General features: G+C 37.1%; 1 pseudogene; it reads right to left on the reverse strand.

Annotated features, from left to right (window-relative positions):
* Positions 1-13056: 13056 nt before the first annotated feature.
* Positions 13057-14787, reverse strand: LOC129071673 (reticulon-3-like; annotated as a pseudogene).
* Between the last annotated feature and the right edge of the window lie 352 nt (positions 14788-15139).

Raw genomic sequence — 15139 nt, forward strand, 5'->3', positions numbered from 1 at the left:
ATTTATAACAAATCATCATGATGTATATTTTAAATATCTTACAATTATATTTGTTAATTATACCCCCAAAAAGCTCAAAATACAAACAGGATGTAACTATACACTGTCTACAAAAGACTCACCTTAGGTTTAATAACAGACATAGGTTGAAATTGAAAAGATAGAAAAATATATTCCTTGCAAAAGAGAGCAGGGTAGCTATACTAACGGCAGACAAAATACACTTTAAATTTAAAAAGTTTTCAAGAGAGAAAAAAAGGACATTGTATAGTAATAAAAGTTATACTACAATAAGAAGATATAATAATTACAAACATATAATAATTAAAAATGTATAGACATATGCACCAAATATTAGAGCTCCTAAATATAAGAGGAAAACATTCCTGAGACTAATATAATATTTAATATCACCTCTAGTTGAGAAAACAAAAACAAAAAAAGCATTAACAGTTTTGAAGGAAGAAATAGCTCTAAAATAACAGTTAAGATACTTCAAAATTTCACTTTCGATATGGATAGGATGATCAGACAAAAGAAAATTAGGAAATTAAGGACTTAAATATCTCTTTGACTAATTGGATCCAATACATTAAAAAAAACTCCACTCAACTACAGCACAATACAGAATTTTCTCAAGTGCACCCAGAATATTCTTCAGGTGGAACACATTAGGTCACAAAAGAAGTCTTGATTTAAAATATTGAAATCATAAAAAGCATTGTATTTAATCACAATGAATTGAAACTAGAAATGAACAGTAGAAGGAAAACAGAAAATTCACATTCACAAATACGTTAAATTAAACAACAGACTCTGAAACAATGGGTAAAGAGGAAATCAAAAAAGAATTAGAAAACATCTTGAGACAAATCAAAATGAAAACACAGCATACCAAAACTTAGGGGATGCAGTAAAAGCAGTGCTGAGAGGAAATCTATGACTGAAAATATGTTAAAAAGAAATATCTCAAATCCACAAACTAACTTTAAACTTTAAGGAAGTTGAAAAAAAGAACAAAATAAACCTGTAACAGGCACAAGAAAGGAAATAATAAAGATCAGACTAGAGCTAAAATAAAGAATAAAAACAATAGAGAAAATCAATGAAAATAAGAGTTGATTCTTCAAAAAGACCAAAAAATTAACAAAGCTTTAGCTAGATTGACAAAAAATTAAAAAGGGAGTAGAGACAAATAACTAAAATTTAAAATGAAAGAGGGGCACTACCACCAATTTTACAGAAAGGAAAAGAATTCCGAGAGGGTACATGAACAATGTAATGCTCCCCAAATTGGGTTACCTAGATGAAAAAGACAAATTCTGAGAAACGCAACCTACTCAGATTGAGTCATGGAGAAAATCTGAATAGACCTATAACTTGTAAGGAAATTGAATCACTAATCAAAAACCTCTTAACAAAGAAAAGCCCAGGATCAGAACTTCACTGTTGAATACTACCAAACACTTAGAGAAGAACAAAACATCAATCCTCCTCAAACTCTTCCAAAAAACTAAAGAGGGGGAACACTTTCTAACCCATTTTATAAGGCCATGATATCAAAGCCAGACAAAGACATTATAAGAAAAATGAACCAATATTCTTTATGAATAATGATGCAAAAATCCTCAAGAAAATAGTGGCAAACCAAATTCAAGGGCATCTTAAATAGATTATTTACCATGACCAACTGGGATTTATCCTTGGAATCCAAGAATGGTTCAACATATGAAAATCATCCAGTGTTATATACCACATTAACTAAAATTAAGAATGAATAGAAGCCCTGGCCAGGTGGCTCAGCTGGTTAGAGCATTGTCCCAATATGCCAATGTTGCAGGTTTGATCCCCTGTCAGGGCATGTGCAAGAAGCAACCAATGAGTGCTTAAATTAGTGGAACAACAAATTGATACTTTTCTCTTTCTCTCTAAAAATCAAAAGACCAATTTTTTTGTTTAAAGATGAGTGGGAGAAAAACCTATGCAAGAAAAAAATATAAAGTATACTAACTTACTCTCAGAAAATTATATTTACATAAACATTTAACACATGGCTGATTACCGACCACATACATGAGTAAAATTCAATGGGCAAATGTTATTGTAGGTAACATAAGTAAAATGCTAGTTATTGTGCTGTTCCCCTAAAGTCTAGAACAACTCCACTGTACTCTCTTTAGCTGTCTCTAGGTAATTAATTCAGTTTATTTGAAACAATCTCAGTAATGCATCTTGGTTTTTGTTTGTTTGATTGGTTTGGGGAAGTATCCTGTTATATGTGATTTTTAAAATAGGAGTGTATAAGTGTGAGTGTTGCTTTTATTGTGATGTTGTATGTGGGTTTTTTAAAAAAACTTTATTGCATTTTTTCCCATTACCATTTAGTCCCTTATATCCCGATAACTCAAGTAATCCCCACACTGCTGTTCATGCCCATGAGTCCTTTTTACTTATTGCTTAATCCCTCCACTCCCTAAATTCTCCCCACCTTCTGCCATTATCTGTCATCCTGCTCTCTCTCTCTGAGTCTGTCTCTGTTTTCCTTGTTAGTTTAGTTTTTTCATTACATTCTGCATGTGAGTGAGATCATATGGTATTTGTCTTTCTCTGACTGGCTTATTTCACTTAGCATGTTCTCCAGGTAGTTGTTTAATCCACTCATCTATTGATGGGCATTTGGGCTGCTTCCATATCTTGGCGATTGTAAATAATGCTGCAATGAACATAGGGGTGCTTACGTTCTCTTACATTAGTGCTTTGGTTGCTTTTGAATATATTCCCAGAAGTGGGATTGTTGGGTCAAAAAGCAGATTCGTTTTTAATTTTTTGAGGTATCTCCATCTGCTTTCCACAGTGGCTCCACCAATCTGCATTGCCACAAACTTTCCTCCACATCTTTGACAGCACTTATTGTTTGTTGATTTATTGATGATAGCCATTCTGACTTGTGTGAAATGTTATTTCATTGTAGTTTTAATTTGCATTTCTCTGATGATCAGTGATATTGAGCATCTTTTAATAAGTCTATCGGCCATCTGTATGCTCTTGGAGAAGTGTCCATTCAGATCCTTTGCCCATTTTTAATTGAATTTTTTTGTTTTTTTGGTGTTGAGTTTTTTAAGTACTTTATAAATTTTGGATATTAACACCTTATCAGATGTATTGGTGAATATGTTCTCCCATTTTATGGATTGTCTCTTTATTTTGTTGATTATTTCCTTTGCTGTGCAAAAACTATTTAGTTTGATGTGGCCCACTTGTTTTTTTTAATTATATTTCATTGATTATGCCATTACAGTTGTCCTGATTTTTTCCCCCTTTGCCTCCCTCCACTTCCCATTTATTTATTTTTTTGTTTTGCTTCCCTTGCCTGGGGAGATATAGCTGATAAAAATTGCTACAAGCAATATCAGAGATTTTGCTACCTATGTTTTATTTTAAGAATTTTATGGTTTTTTGGATCTAACATTTAAGTCTTTGATCCACTTTTAATTTATTCCTATGCGTAGTATAAGAAGGTGGTTTGGTTTCATTTTTTCTACATATATCTGTCTAATTTTCCCAGTACCATTTGTTGAATAAACTATCTTTAGCCCATTGTATGTGCACACTTCCACTACTGAATATTAATTGACTATAAAAGTGTGGGTTTATTCCCAGGCTCCCTATTCTGTCCCATTAATCAATATATCAGTTTTTATGCCAGTACTATGCTGTTTTGATTGGTATAGTTTGATATTAGGTAGCAGGATTTCTCCAACTTTGTTCTTCTCTCTTGGGATCGCTGTTGCTATGGGGGCCTTTTCTGGTTCCATATAAATTTTTGAAATATTTGTTCTAGTTCTGTGAAACACATCACTGAAATCTTGATGGGAATTGCATTAAATCTATAGATTGCTTTGGGTAGTACGGACATTTTAATGATGTTAATTCTTTCAATCTATAAACACGATACATGCCTCCACTTATTTGTATCTTCTTCAATTTCTTTCTTCAGTGTCTTGTAATTTTCCAAGTACAGATCTTTACATCCTTGGTTAGGGTTATTCCTATGTATTTTATTCTTTTTGAAGCAATTGTAATAGGATTTTTTAAAATTTCTTTTCCTCTTAGTTTGTTATCGGTACATAAAAATGCAACTGATTTCTGGATATTAATTTTGAATCCTGCCACTTTGCTAAATTCATTTATTGGTTCTAATGGTTTCTTGCGGAATCTTTGGGGTTCTCTATGTAGAATATCATGTCATCTGCAAATTAAGACAGTTGTACTACTTTCTTTCCAATTTGGATGACTTTTACTTCTTCTCTCTGATTGTTGTGGCTAGAACTTCCAGTGTTATAAGTTGAATAAGAGATGTGAAAGCGGATATCCATTCTTGTTCCCAATCTTAGGGGAACATGCAGTTTTTGCCCATTGAATATGATGCTGGCAGTGGATTTGTCATATATGGCCTTTATTTATGTTTAGATATGTTCCTTTATTCCCACTTTGCTGAGAGTTTTTATCATAAATAGGTGCTGGATTTTATCAAATGCTTTTTCTTCATCTATTATAATCATGTGTTTTTTATCCTCCCTTTTATTTATGTGGAGAATCACATTTATTGATTTGTGAATGTTGTACCAAACTTGCATTCCCAGAATAAGCCCTACGTGATCATGGTGTATGATCTTTTTGATGCATTGCTGTATTCAGGTTGCTAATATTTTGTTGAGCATTTTAGTATCAATTTCCATCAGGAATATTGGCCTATAATTTTCTTTCTTTGCAGTGTCTTTATCTGGTTTTGGAATTAGGAGAATGTTGGCCTCATGAAATGAATTTGGGAGACTTCCCTCCTCTTGAATTTTTTGAAATAATTTGAGGAGAGGTGTTAGTTCTCAGAATGTTTGCCAAATTCCCATGTGAAGCCATCTGGTCCAGGGCTTTTGTTTTTTGGGAGTTTTTTGATTACTACTTCAATTTTACTAGGTGTAATCTCTTTATTCGGATCCTTGATTCTTCCTGCTTTAGCCTTAGAAGACATACGTTTCTAGAAATTTATCCATTTCACCAGGTTGTAAAGTTTGTTGGTATATCATTGTTCTTAATATTTTCTTATATTTCTTTGTATTTCTTTGGTGTCAGTTGTTATTTCTTCTCTTTCATTTCTGCTTTTATTTATTTGGATCCTTTGTGGCTCTTTCTTTTTTTTTCCTTTTTCTTTCTTTTTTTTTTTTGGTGAGTCTGGTTAAAGGTTTGTCAATCTTGTTTATCTTTTCAAAGAACAAGCTCCTGGATTCATTGATCTTTAGAATTGGTTGTGTTTTTTGTTTTTTTTTAAAGATTCTATTTCATTTATTTCCACTCAGATCTTGATTGTTTCCTTCCTTCTACTCATGTAGGTCTTTGTTTGTTGTTCTTTTTCAAGTTCTTATAAGCATAGTTAGATTGTTAATTTGAGCTTTTTCTTTTTCTTTTTTTTTGAGATTGGCCTGTAAAGCTATGAATTTCCTTCTTAGGATTGGTTTCCAGTGTCCCACAGATTTTGGATTGCTGTGCTCTCATTTTCTTTTGTTTCAAGGCTTCTTTTGATTTTTCTTTGATCTCGTTGTTGACCCATTCATTGTTTAGTACCATGTTATTTAGCTTTCATGTCTTTGCATGTTTTTCAGTGTTCTTGTGATTGATTTCTAGTTTCATAGCATTGTGGTCAGACACGACGCTTGATATGATTTCAATTTTTTTAAAAATTTATTTACTTTTTAAATACATTTATCTCTGCCTCCCCCCCACCTCTTTCCCTTGCCCCCTCCCTCCTTCCCTCCCTTAGCTCTTCCCCTTTGGTTTTGTCCATGAGTCCTTGCTATATGTTCCTTGACTTTCCCCTTCCCTTCCCTTTCCCTGCCCCCCCCTTCCCTCTTGTCTCTGTTGATTTCTTTTCCTTTCAGTGTTGCTGGTCATATTTTCCTTGCATCTTTGCATTGTTGGTTAGGTTCCGCTTATAGGTGAGATCATATGGTATTTGTCTTTCGCCCCCTGGCTTATTTCGCTTAGCATGACGCTCTCCAGTTCCATCTTTTTAAATTCATTGAGACTTTGTTATATGTCCTAACATGTGGTCTGTCCTAGGAAACATTCCATGTGCACTTGAAGGTATGTATATTCTGTTTCTTTGGGGGGAAAGGCTCTGAAGATATCAATTAAATCTATTTAACCTAGTGTGTGATTTAAGGTCACTGTCTCCTTGTTCATTTTCTGCCTGGAAGATCTATCCATTGAAGTCAATGAGGTGTTTAAATCCCTGGCTATAACTGTATTTGTGCCTTTCTCTCCCTTTACATTTATCAAGATTTCCTTCACATAATTAGGTGCTCCTATGTTGGGTGCATAAATGTTAATTGGGTTATATCCTCTTGTTGGATTGTTCCCTTTAGTATTTAGTATTTAGTATTTAGTATGTAGTGTCCTTTTTTGCCTCTTACTATAGCCTTGATTTTAAAGTCTATTTGTTGGGTATAAGTATGGCTACCACAGCTTTTTCTTTCTTTACATTTGCATTAAATATTTTTTCCATCCTTCTATTTTTAGTCTGTATATATCTTCCAATCTGAGGTGGGTCTCTTGGAAGCAGAACATATATGTCTCCTGTTTTCTTGTCCATTCAGCTACTCTCTGTCTCTTGGTTGGAAATTTTAAGCCATTTACATTAAGCATTATTACTGGTAGATACTTATTTTGTGCCATTTTATTGTTAGACTGTTTTCCTCTGTTGTTGTTGTTGTAGTTGTTGTTCATCATCTTCTTCTTTCTTCTTCTTCTTTCTTCTTCCTTCTTCTTCTCCCTCCTCTTCTCCTCCTCCTCCTCCCCCTCCTCCTCCTCTTCCTTCTTTCCTCCTCCTCCTCCTCCTCCTCCTTCTTCTTCTTCTTCTTCCTTCTTCTTCTTCTTCAACTTCTTCTTCTTCTTCTTCTTCTTCTTCTTCTTCTTCTTCTTCTTCTTCTTCTTCTTCTTCTTCTTCTTCTTCTTCTTCTTCTTCTTCTTCTTCTTCTTCTTCTTCTTCTTCTTCTCTCCTTCTTCCCCTCCTCCTCCTTCTTCTTCTTATCTTCTTCTTCTCCTCCTCCTCCTCTTTTCACATTGTTACAATATTAGTTTGGTGTTAACAAACTCCTTTAGCTTTTTACTGTCTGGGAAGCTCCTTATTTCTCCTTCCTGTTTAAATGATAGCCTCACTAGGTAAAGTAGCTTTGGTTGCTTTTCATCACCTTGAATATTTCACGCAGCTCCTTTCTGGCCTGAAATGTTTCTGTTGAGTAATCAGATGACAGTCTAATTGGTGCTCCCTTGTATGTAACTACCTGCTTATCTCTTGTGGCTTTTAGGATTCTCTCCTTGACTTTAAGCCTTGACATTTAAACTATGATGTGTCTGGGTGTAAACCTCATTGGGTCCAACTTGTTTGGGACTTTCAGAAGTTCCTGGACTTATGTGTGTTTTTCCCTCACTAGATTAGGGAAGTTTTGGGCCATTATTTCTTCAGATAGGTTCTCAATCCCTTGCTCACTTTATCCTCCTTCTGGTATTCCTGTGATGTGGATGTTGTTATGCTTCATGTTGTCCAAAATGTTTCTTAAGCTCTCTTCATTTTTTAAAATTCTTTTTTTCTTTTTGCTGCTTTGCCTGGGTTTTTTTTCTACTTTGTCTCCCATATCACTGATTCAGTCCTCTGTTTCATCTAACCTATTGTTCATTCCTTCCAGTGTAGTATTTATTTCAAATATTGCATTCTCTATTTCTGACTGTTCTTATGGTTTCTATGTCTTTTTTCATGCTGTTGAGTATCTTTAGAGTTATAATTATTACTCTAAACTCTTTATCTGATAAATTGCTTGCCTGTATTTCATTTAGTTCTTCTTCTGGAGAATTCTCTTGTTCTTTCATTTGAGGTCTCTTTCTTGGTCTTTCATTTTGTCTGTTCTTTTGTATTTTCCACCTTAGTTGTTAAACTAATTCAGTTGTTAAACCAATCATCTGTTAAACTAATCAAGCTGCAATCAGCAGCTAGGCTTAAGCATCACAGCGTGGGGTGGAACAATTCCTATGGGTGGGGCTACTGCTTCCCCTCAGGTTGATGCCATTAGGAGGAGATTGCTCCTCCTGAGTAAGATGGTTTCTGTAGGATAGAGAACGACTCAGCACAGGGATACTTGTGGCTGTTCCTTCAGTTCTCTCCCCAGAGCCACCAGCCCCAGACTCTCCTCAGGCATCTGTAGTCCACTCTGCCCTCCCTTTGCTGGAACACGAGGTAGGTAGCTGCAAACAAAATTTTGTTTCTTGGTCCTTTAAGAGGCTCTCTGCATCTCTAGCCATCTCTCCCTGGCAGACAGAAACCCTGCTGCTTTTCACAGCTGGATGTCATCTGGGTTCCTTTCTGGCTGTGGTGCTATAGGCTTGGGAGCCCAGCTTGGGTGTTAGACTTCCCAGTTTTCAGGGGGAACACCCTCAGCCACTGAAATATCCCTCTGGAACTTTAGCTGCTGCCCATGGAGCCCAGCCAGTCCTCTTGTGCCTCCTGTGGACTCCCTACCAGTTCTGTTGTGGTGATGTGGCTTCTTCTGTCTGTCTGTGGTTATAAGGCTTGTCTCCAGCTAGTGTCCAGTTGGTTATTCAGGATTATTTCTCTATACTTCAGTTGTAATTCCAGATTGGCCCTGGGAGGAGATTAGTGTAGCTTCAACTAGTTTAGGAGATTAGTGTAGGATCCATCTTGGGTCCTCTATGTGGGTTTCTTAAACTTAAGACGCTACTGGGTTTTTGTTTTTTGTTTTTTTGTTTTGTTTTGCACACAGAGATACAGAAGGTTAAAGATGAGAATGTTTTTAGACTAGTTTTTAATTTTTGCCTTTGTTTTAATTCACTTTCTCATTACTACCATTACCAGAAACTCATACCATTATTGCTAGAACCTCTCTTGGGAGTGGTTTAAGTAGATCAGTTCCAAAGATTCTTGCAGAATATATAAAGGGAGTATTCTGAACAACATTTCTTATATTTCCTTTCTTTTGTTAACACCATCTCATCTTATTTCTTTATTCTAAGAATTTGTTGAAATCTTTCATCTGCTGCTAATCACTTCCCTTTATTACTTTTGTCAACTATACTATTTTGTGCCTCCTTACACTGGTACTTTTAATGCCAGGAAAAATACAACCCTCTTCTTTATTTTAACTTCTAATCACATCTCCATTTTCATTTTCTTGACAGAGATCATTTGGGATTAGTAATTTTAAAAGTAATTTGAATAAACCTACTTAAATTTTTAAAAAATCAGTTCATGTCTATACACTAACAATGATCAATCAAAAAATGAAATTAAGAAAACAATTCCATTTACAGCAGCATAGAAAAGAATAAGAAATACTTAAAAATTAACCAATGAGGCAAAAAACTTGGATACAGAAAAACTACAAAATGTTGCTGAGAAAATTGAAAGAAGACACAAATAAATGGAAAGAACTCTTATGTTAATAAATTGTAAGAAAATGTTAAGATGTCAGTACTATCCAAAGTGATCTACAGGTTCAATGCAATCCCTATCAAAACCCAATGTTTCTGCAGTAATAAAGAAGTTCTTTCTTAAATTCACATGAAATCCTAATGGATAGCAAAAACAAATTTTAAAAAACAGTCAGAGTAGTGTTCTTTTTTCACTTCTTGATTTCAAAACTTAATGTAAAACTTGTACTGGCAGAAAGATATATGGAACAATGGGACTGAATAGAGAGATCACAATAAGCCCTGGCATATATAGTTAAATATATTTTTGTCATGACCAGTCAATGAGAAAAGGACAATCTTATTAACAAATGCTCTTGGGAAAACTGGATATCCACATGCAAAAGAATAAAGTCAGATCTTTACCGTACACCATGTACAAAAATTAACTCAAAATGATGCAAAGACCTAAATTTAAGAGTTAAAACTATAGAACTCTTCTAAGAAAATAGAGAAGAAAAAGTGTCAGGGCATTGGATAAGGTAATGATTTCTTGAATGTGACCAAGAACACAGGCCACAAAGCAAAAATAGGCAAAGGGGACTACATTAAACTTTAACTCCAGCAGAAAAATAACAAATTATTTTTTTAATAATTAAAAATTATTTTTTCCTTTTTTAAAAAAATTGATATCACATTAATTTGCAGTTTTATAGGAGCCAAGAATCACACTCCTTAGGCACCACTGTATTTATATTGCATGCACATATACACACACAGTATCATTAGTAGTTTTTTATCTATAGGTTTATTTTAAAAAATTTACATGTGGCACAGAGATCTGTCCAATTATCTAAACACAGCACTAACAAAACAATGAGCTAGGTAAGGAGGCTTTCAGTGCAGAAAAAGGTCCTTTGGAGGAGAAGCCCAAAAAGATGATCAGCACATTGACTTCCTGGGAGGGCAAAGGATGGCAATGGAGAATGAAAAATGCATTTTCTATCCTATGACATGAAACCAGTTAAAAAATTCAAAGGGATTTCTGGCCAAGATGGAGGTGTAGGTAGATATACTTTGCCTCCTTGCACAACCAAAAAGACAGCAACAAATTTAAAAAGCAAAAAATAACCAGAACTGCCAGAAAATCAAACTGTATATAAGTCCAACAATCAAGGAGGTAAAGAAGAAACATTCATCCAGACTGGTAGGAGGAGCAGAGATGGGCAGCCAGTGTGGAGAGGTCGTGGGGCAAGGCAGTGGTAGAGGACTGGGTGGTCCCACATTTGCATGTGGATAACAGCTGGGAGGGATAGCTGTGGAGCAAGACAGACCATGCAATCCAGGGTTCTAGTGAGGGAAAAGAAAGCCTCAAAACCTCTGGGGGTAAAAACTTGTAGGGGTTGGGGCAGCAGGAGAAACTCCCAGCCTCACAGGAGAGTCCTTTGGAGAGACCCACAGGGTCCTAGAACATACACAAATTCAGCTGGAAATCAGCACCAGGAGGGCCCAATTTGCTTATGGATGGTGGGGAAAGGAACTGAAAGCCTGGTGGAGAGCCAAGCAAGTGGCATTGTTCCCTCTCAGACCTCTCCCCGCTACACAGCACAATGCAGCGACCTGGGTTGCCCTGAAAATGCTTAAGGCTCCACCCCTTACAACATAACAGGCTGCTGAGACAAAGAAATATGGCCCAAATGAAAGAACATATTAAAACTCCAGAAATAGAAATAAGCAATGAACAGGTAGCCAACCTATCAGATGCACAGTTCAAAACACTGGTAATCTGGATCCTCACTGAATTGGATGAGTATGGTTGCAAAATGGAGGAAAAAGTGAAGGCTATGCAAAGTGAAATAAAGAAAAATATACAGGGAACCAACAATAAACAGAAGGAAACCAAGACTCAAATCAAAGCTTGAGAGCAGAAGGAAGACATTAAAAACATTCAACCAGAACAGAATGAAGAAACAAGAATTCAAAAAAATGAGGAGAGGCTAAGGAACCTCTGGACAACTTTAAACATTCCCACATCTGAATCATCTGGGTGTCAAAAGGAGAAGAGAAAGAGCAAGAAATTGAAAACAAATAATGATGGAGAACTTCCCCAATCTGGCCAAGGAAATAAACTTACAAGTCAATGGGGCTCAGAGAATCCCAAAGAAATTGGATCCAAAGAGGAAGACACCAAGACATATCATAATCAAACTGGCAAAGATTAAAGATAAGCAGAGAATCTTAAAAGCAGCAAGAGAAAAAGAGACATTTACCTACAAAGAGGTTCCTGTTTGATTATCAGCTGATTTCTCCAAAGAAACCTTATAGTCAAGAAGGGGCTGAAAAGAAGTATTCAAAACAATGAAAGGCAAGGACCTACATCCAAGATCACTCTATCCACCAAAGCTATCATTTAGAATGGAAGGGCAGATAAAAGTGCTTCCCAGATAAGGTCAAGTTAAAGGAGTTCATCATCACCAAGCCCTTATTATATGAAACATTAAAGGGGCTTATCTGAGAAAAAGATCAAAACTCTGAGCAATAAAATGACAACAAACTCACAACTATTAACAACTGAACAAAACAAACAAAAGCAAACAACTAGAACAGGAACAGAATCAAGGAAATGGAGATCACATGCAGTGTTATCAGCTGGGAGGGGGAAAGGGGAGTATAGGGGAGAAGGTACAGGGAATAAGAAGCATAAATAGGTACAAAATAGACAGGGTGAGGTTAAGAATAGCATATGAAATAAAGAAACCGAAGTACTTACACGTATGACCCATGGACATGAACTAAGGTGGAGGAATGCTGAAGGGAGTAGGGGTATCGGGCAGAGGGATATAAAGGGGAGAAAAAAGAATGGCACAACTGTAATAGCATAAGTAATAAAATATACTTTAAAGAAAAAAGAAAAGTACAACCATATTTATTGAACTTGAGGTGAAGTGTGTAGGGAAGAGGGAGAAAAGCACATTAAGGAATGAGTTCTCAAACTAAAGTTTGGAACTGTTGTCCAAAATGGTGGGTTCTTTCCTTTCTTCTGGATGAGTGGGAGGGATCAGTGCTCACAGCATTGCTCCTGCTGACTCCCTTTCCAGTCCCACTCTCTGTTTCCATCCTTGGCTATCAGATGGCATTCTGGGAACCAGGATATTGCTATCACCTATAAGTTGTTCATGGAGTTGAAAGTTATATCTACAAGCGAAGAAGGGGAGTATGAGGAGCAGCTGCTTACATTGTGGGGCAGGAAGATGGGCTCAAGGACTGCAAAAAACAAACACTTGAGAGGGAAACCTATTTTTATTCCCAGATAATTTCTTCTTAAGTTAACCATTATTTCTGAACTTAAAAACAAGGGTAAAATTATGATGAGAAGCTATATAAGAAAATTGCATAGCTTTGAAAATTAAATAGAAGAGCCCCAACAGAGGTATTTTATTTTTATTTTTCTCCTTTACCCTCCAATCTTTCCCCTTTCAGGCTACACATACAAACTCCACCGCCATTAAGTATTGATTTATTCATTCAACTGATTACCTACAAAGGTAATCCTTTTGGGTTCTAAGATATCACTTCATTTTTTTAGTCCAATAATTCTTGTGCTTGATACTGCAGGTAAAGGGAAAGAATGGGGGAACACCAAATTAAAAGAAAAAAAAATCTTGGTATGCAGGCTCAAGCTGACACTGAGCACTTTCCTTCATCGTGTTACTGGAAGCTTGGTTCTTCTCACTGACCCAATAAAGAATTACAGGTCAGCAAGACAGAAGTAGATGAGTAGGGATTTTATTAGTATGTCCTCAAAGGTGAGAACAGGCCTGCAGAAGGTGGTGGAAAGGGCCTAGCATAGAGGAAGCAACAGAAGAGCCCAGGCAGGGCTGCTTTAATTCTCTGGGAAGTCAGAGAAAAGGGACCTTAGGGATGGGTTCAGGGGATAAGCATGAGACAAACGGCTAGCTGCCCATTGCCTTAAAGTTTAGGAGATGAGTGCCTGTGAAGAACAGGGGGTGGGGTGGGGAGGAAAAAGGAAAGGAAATTGCACTGACTGCTCCCCAGAGGGAGAGCACAAGAGTGATGGGTCCTTTGTCTTGCAGCTTTTATCTCCTTCTTACAGGCAGGGAATCTTAGGGGAGGTCTCAGGGGAGACATTCAGCAGAATATTCATCAGTTCTCTAGGTGTGCCCTTTAAAGGTCATGATATCCTCTGGTCAATGGCAGGGCAGGGGTCTTTAGTCATTGCAGTCGGTCCTGGAGTTGCCTACCTGGTTTTGCTGTGTTTCTGGGCCTGGAGCTGAAATACAACTGAGGCCTAGATATTATCTCCAGGGAGGAGAGGTTACTCTTGGGGTGAGGTCCTTGTTTTCCCAGTTTTGCCCCCTGCCAGGCACTGGAGGCTTCTGTCCTGTTGACCATCCACACCTGGCTGTAAATTGCTTGGCCTTTATGTTCAGCTATATGTCTTAAGTTTTTCTATTCCACTTGCCAAGGAATTTTCCTAGCTTCTTACTATCCTGTCTCAATAGTACAAGTAACAACGTTGTAATTGTTAAGTGGTGTTTTAGTAACTGTGGCATTTCTGGTTTCCATGTATTTATTCTGCCTTTTCTTTGTGATTACAGGTAGTTTTGCTTGGATCTTTTCAACTATTGACTTGGTCTGATCATGGGCAATGCCAATATAGCGATCACTGTGGGTCTTATACTTCTCATAAATAACTGGAACACTGAAAATGAGCAGTTCAGCAAGAATCGGAAGGGTGATTTCATTGAAAATGACACCAACATAGGTCATCAGCCACATGAAGACAGCAACTTCAAGGAGTCAATAAGATCCTCTACCAGAAAGAGATGAATAGTGAGTTTCAGGGCCCTGTTGATGTGCACCAGGGCAGCATTCACATAATTATGGAAAACTTCTGAGGACAGAGTAATGTCTATGTCCAGGTAGGCCTTGAATGGATGGCTTCTTCTGACTTCTGTATAGCTTGGATGACAGACTTGTAGACCCTGAAGCTGATAGTGACAGAGAGAAAAGCCAGGATGAGGTAAGAAACCCCACTGATGACACTGAAAGCTGCCAGGGAAAGCAGCACAATCAACGTGGGGCCAAAGACACACCCAATCTTCTGCACGTCTCACTAGGTAATCAGATAGTACACTGCACAGGAGGATCCACAGCTCTTCACCCTTGGAGAGGAGGCAGACTTTTGGGCTACCCCTAGCCTACCACAGCTGCTGCAGAGCACACAGGGCTTGGCCCCCAGGACAACGAGGAGATGGATGGGGACTGAGTGGCCTCTGACAGCTCTGCCATGGCTGCTCTGGGGTGAGAGAGACATGAGGAAAGATGTGTGGGAGGCAGGAAGGGGAAAGACAATAATAGGAAAGGCAACTCTTCAAAATCCTGTTGTTCCTCCTGCTCTAAGGACAGACCAAAAACAATGGAAATTTTTTAACTAAAAACATAACATCTGAAATAAAGTTACTAGATTTACTCAACATCAAATGGTAAATGTCAGAAGCATCAGTGAACTTGAAGAGAAATCAACCGAATAGATCCAATCTGAAAGAGAGAGAGGAAAACATTGACAGAATGAACACAATCTCTGGGACCTGTAAACAATGTTTAAAAACCCTAACACACTTGGATCTGGGGTCCTACAAAA

The sequence above is a fragment of the Pteronotus mesoamericanus genome, unplaced genomic scaffold, assembly GCF_021234165.1.
Source record: "Pteronotus mesoamericanus isolate MK-2021 breed Mesoamerican mustached bat unplaced genomic scaffold, CSHL_Meso_final contig_27, whole genome shotgun sequence".
Classification (NCBI taxonomy): domain Eukaryota; kingdom Metazoa; phylum Chordata; class Mammalia; order Chiroptera; family Mormoopidae; genus Pteronotus; species Pteronotus mesoamericanus.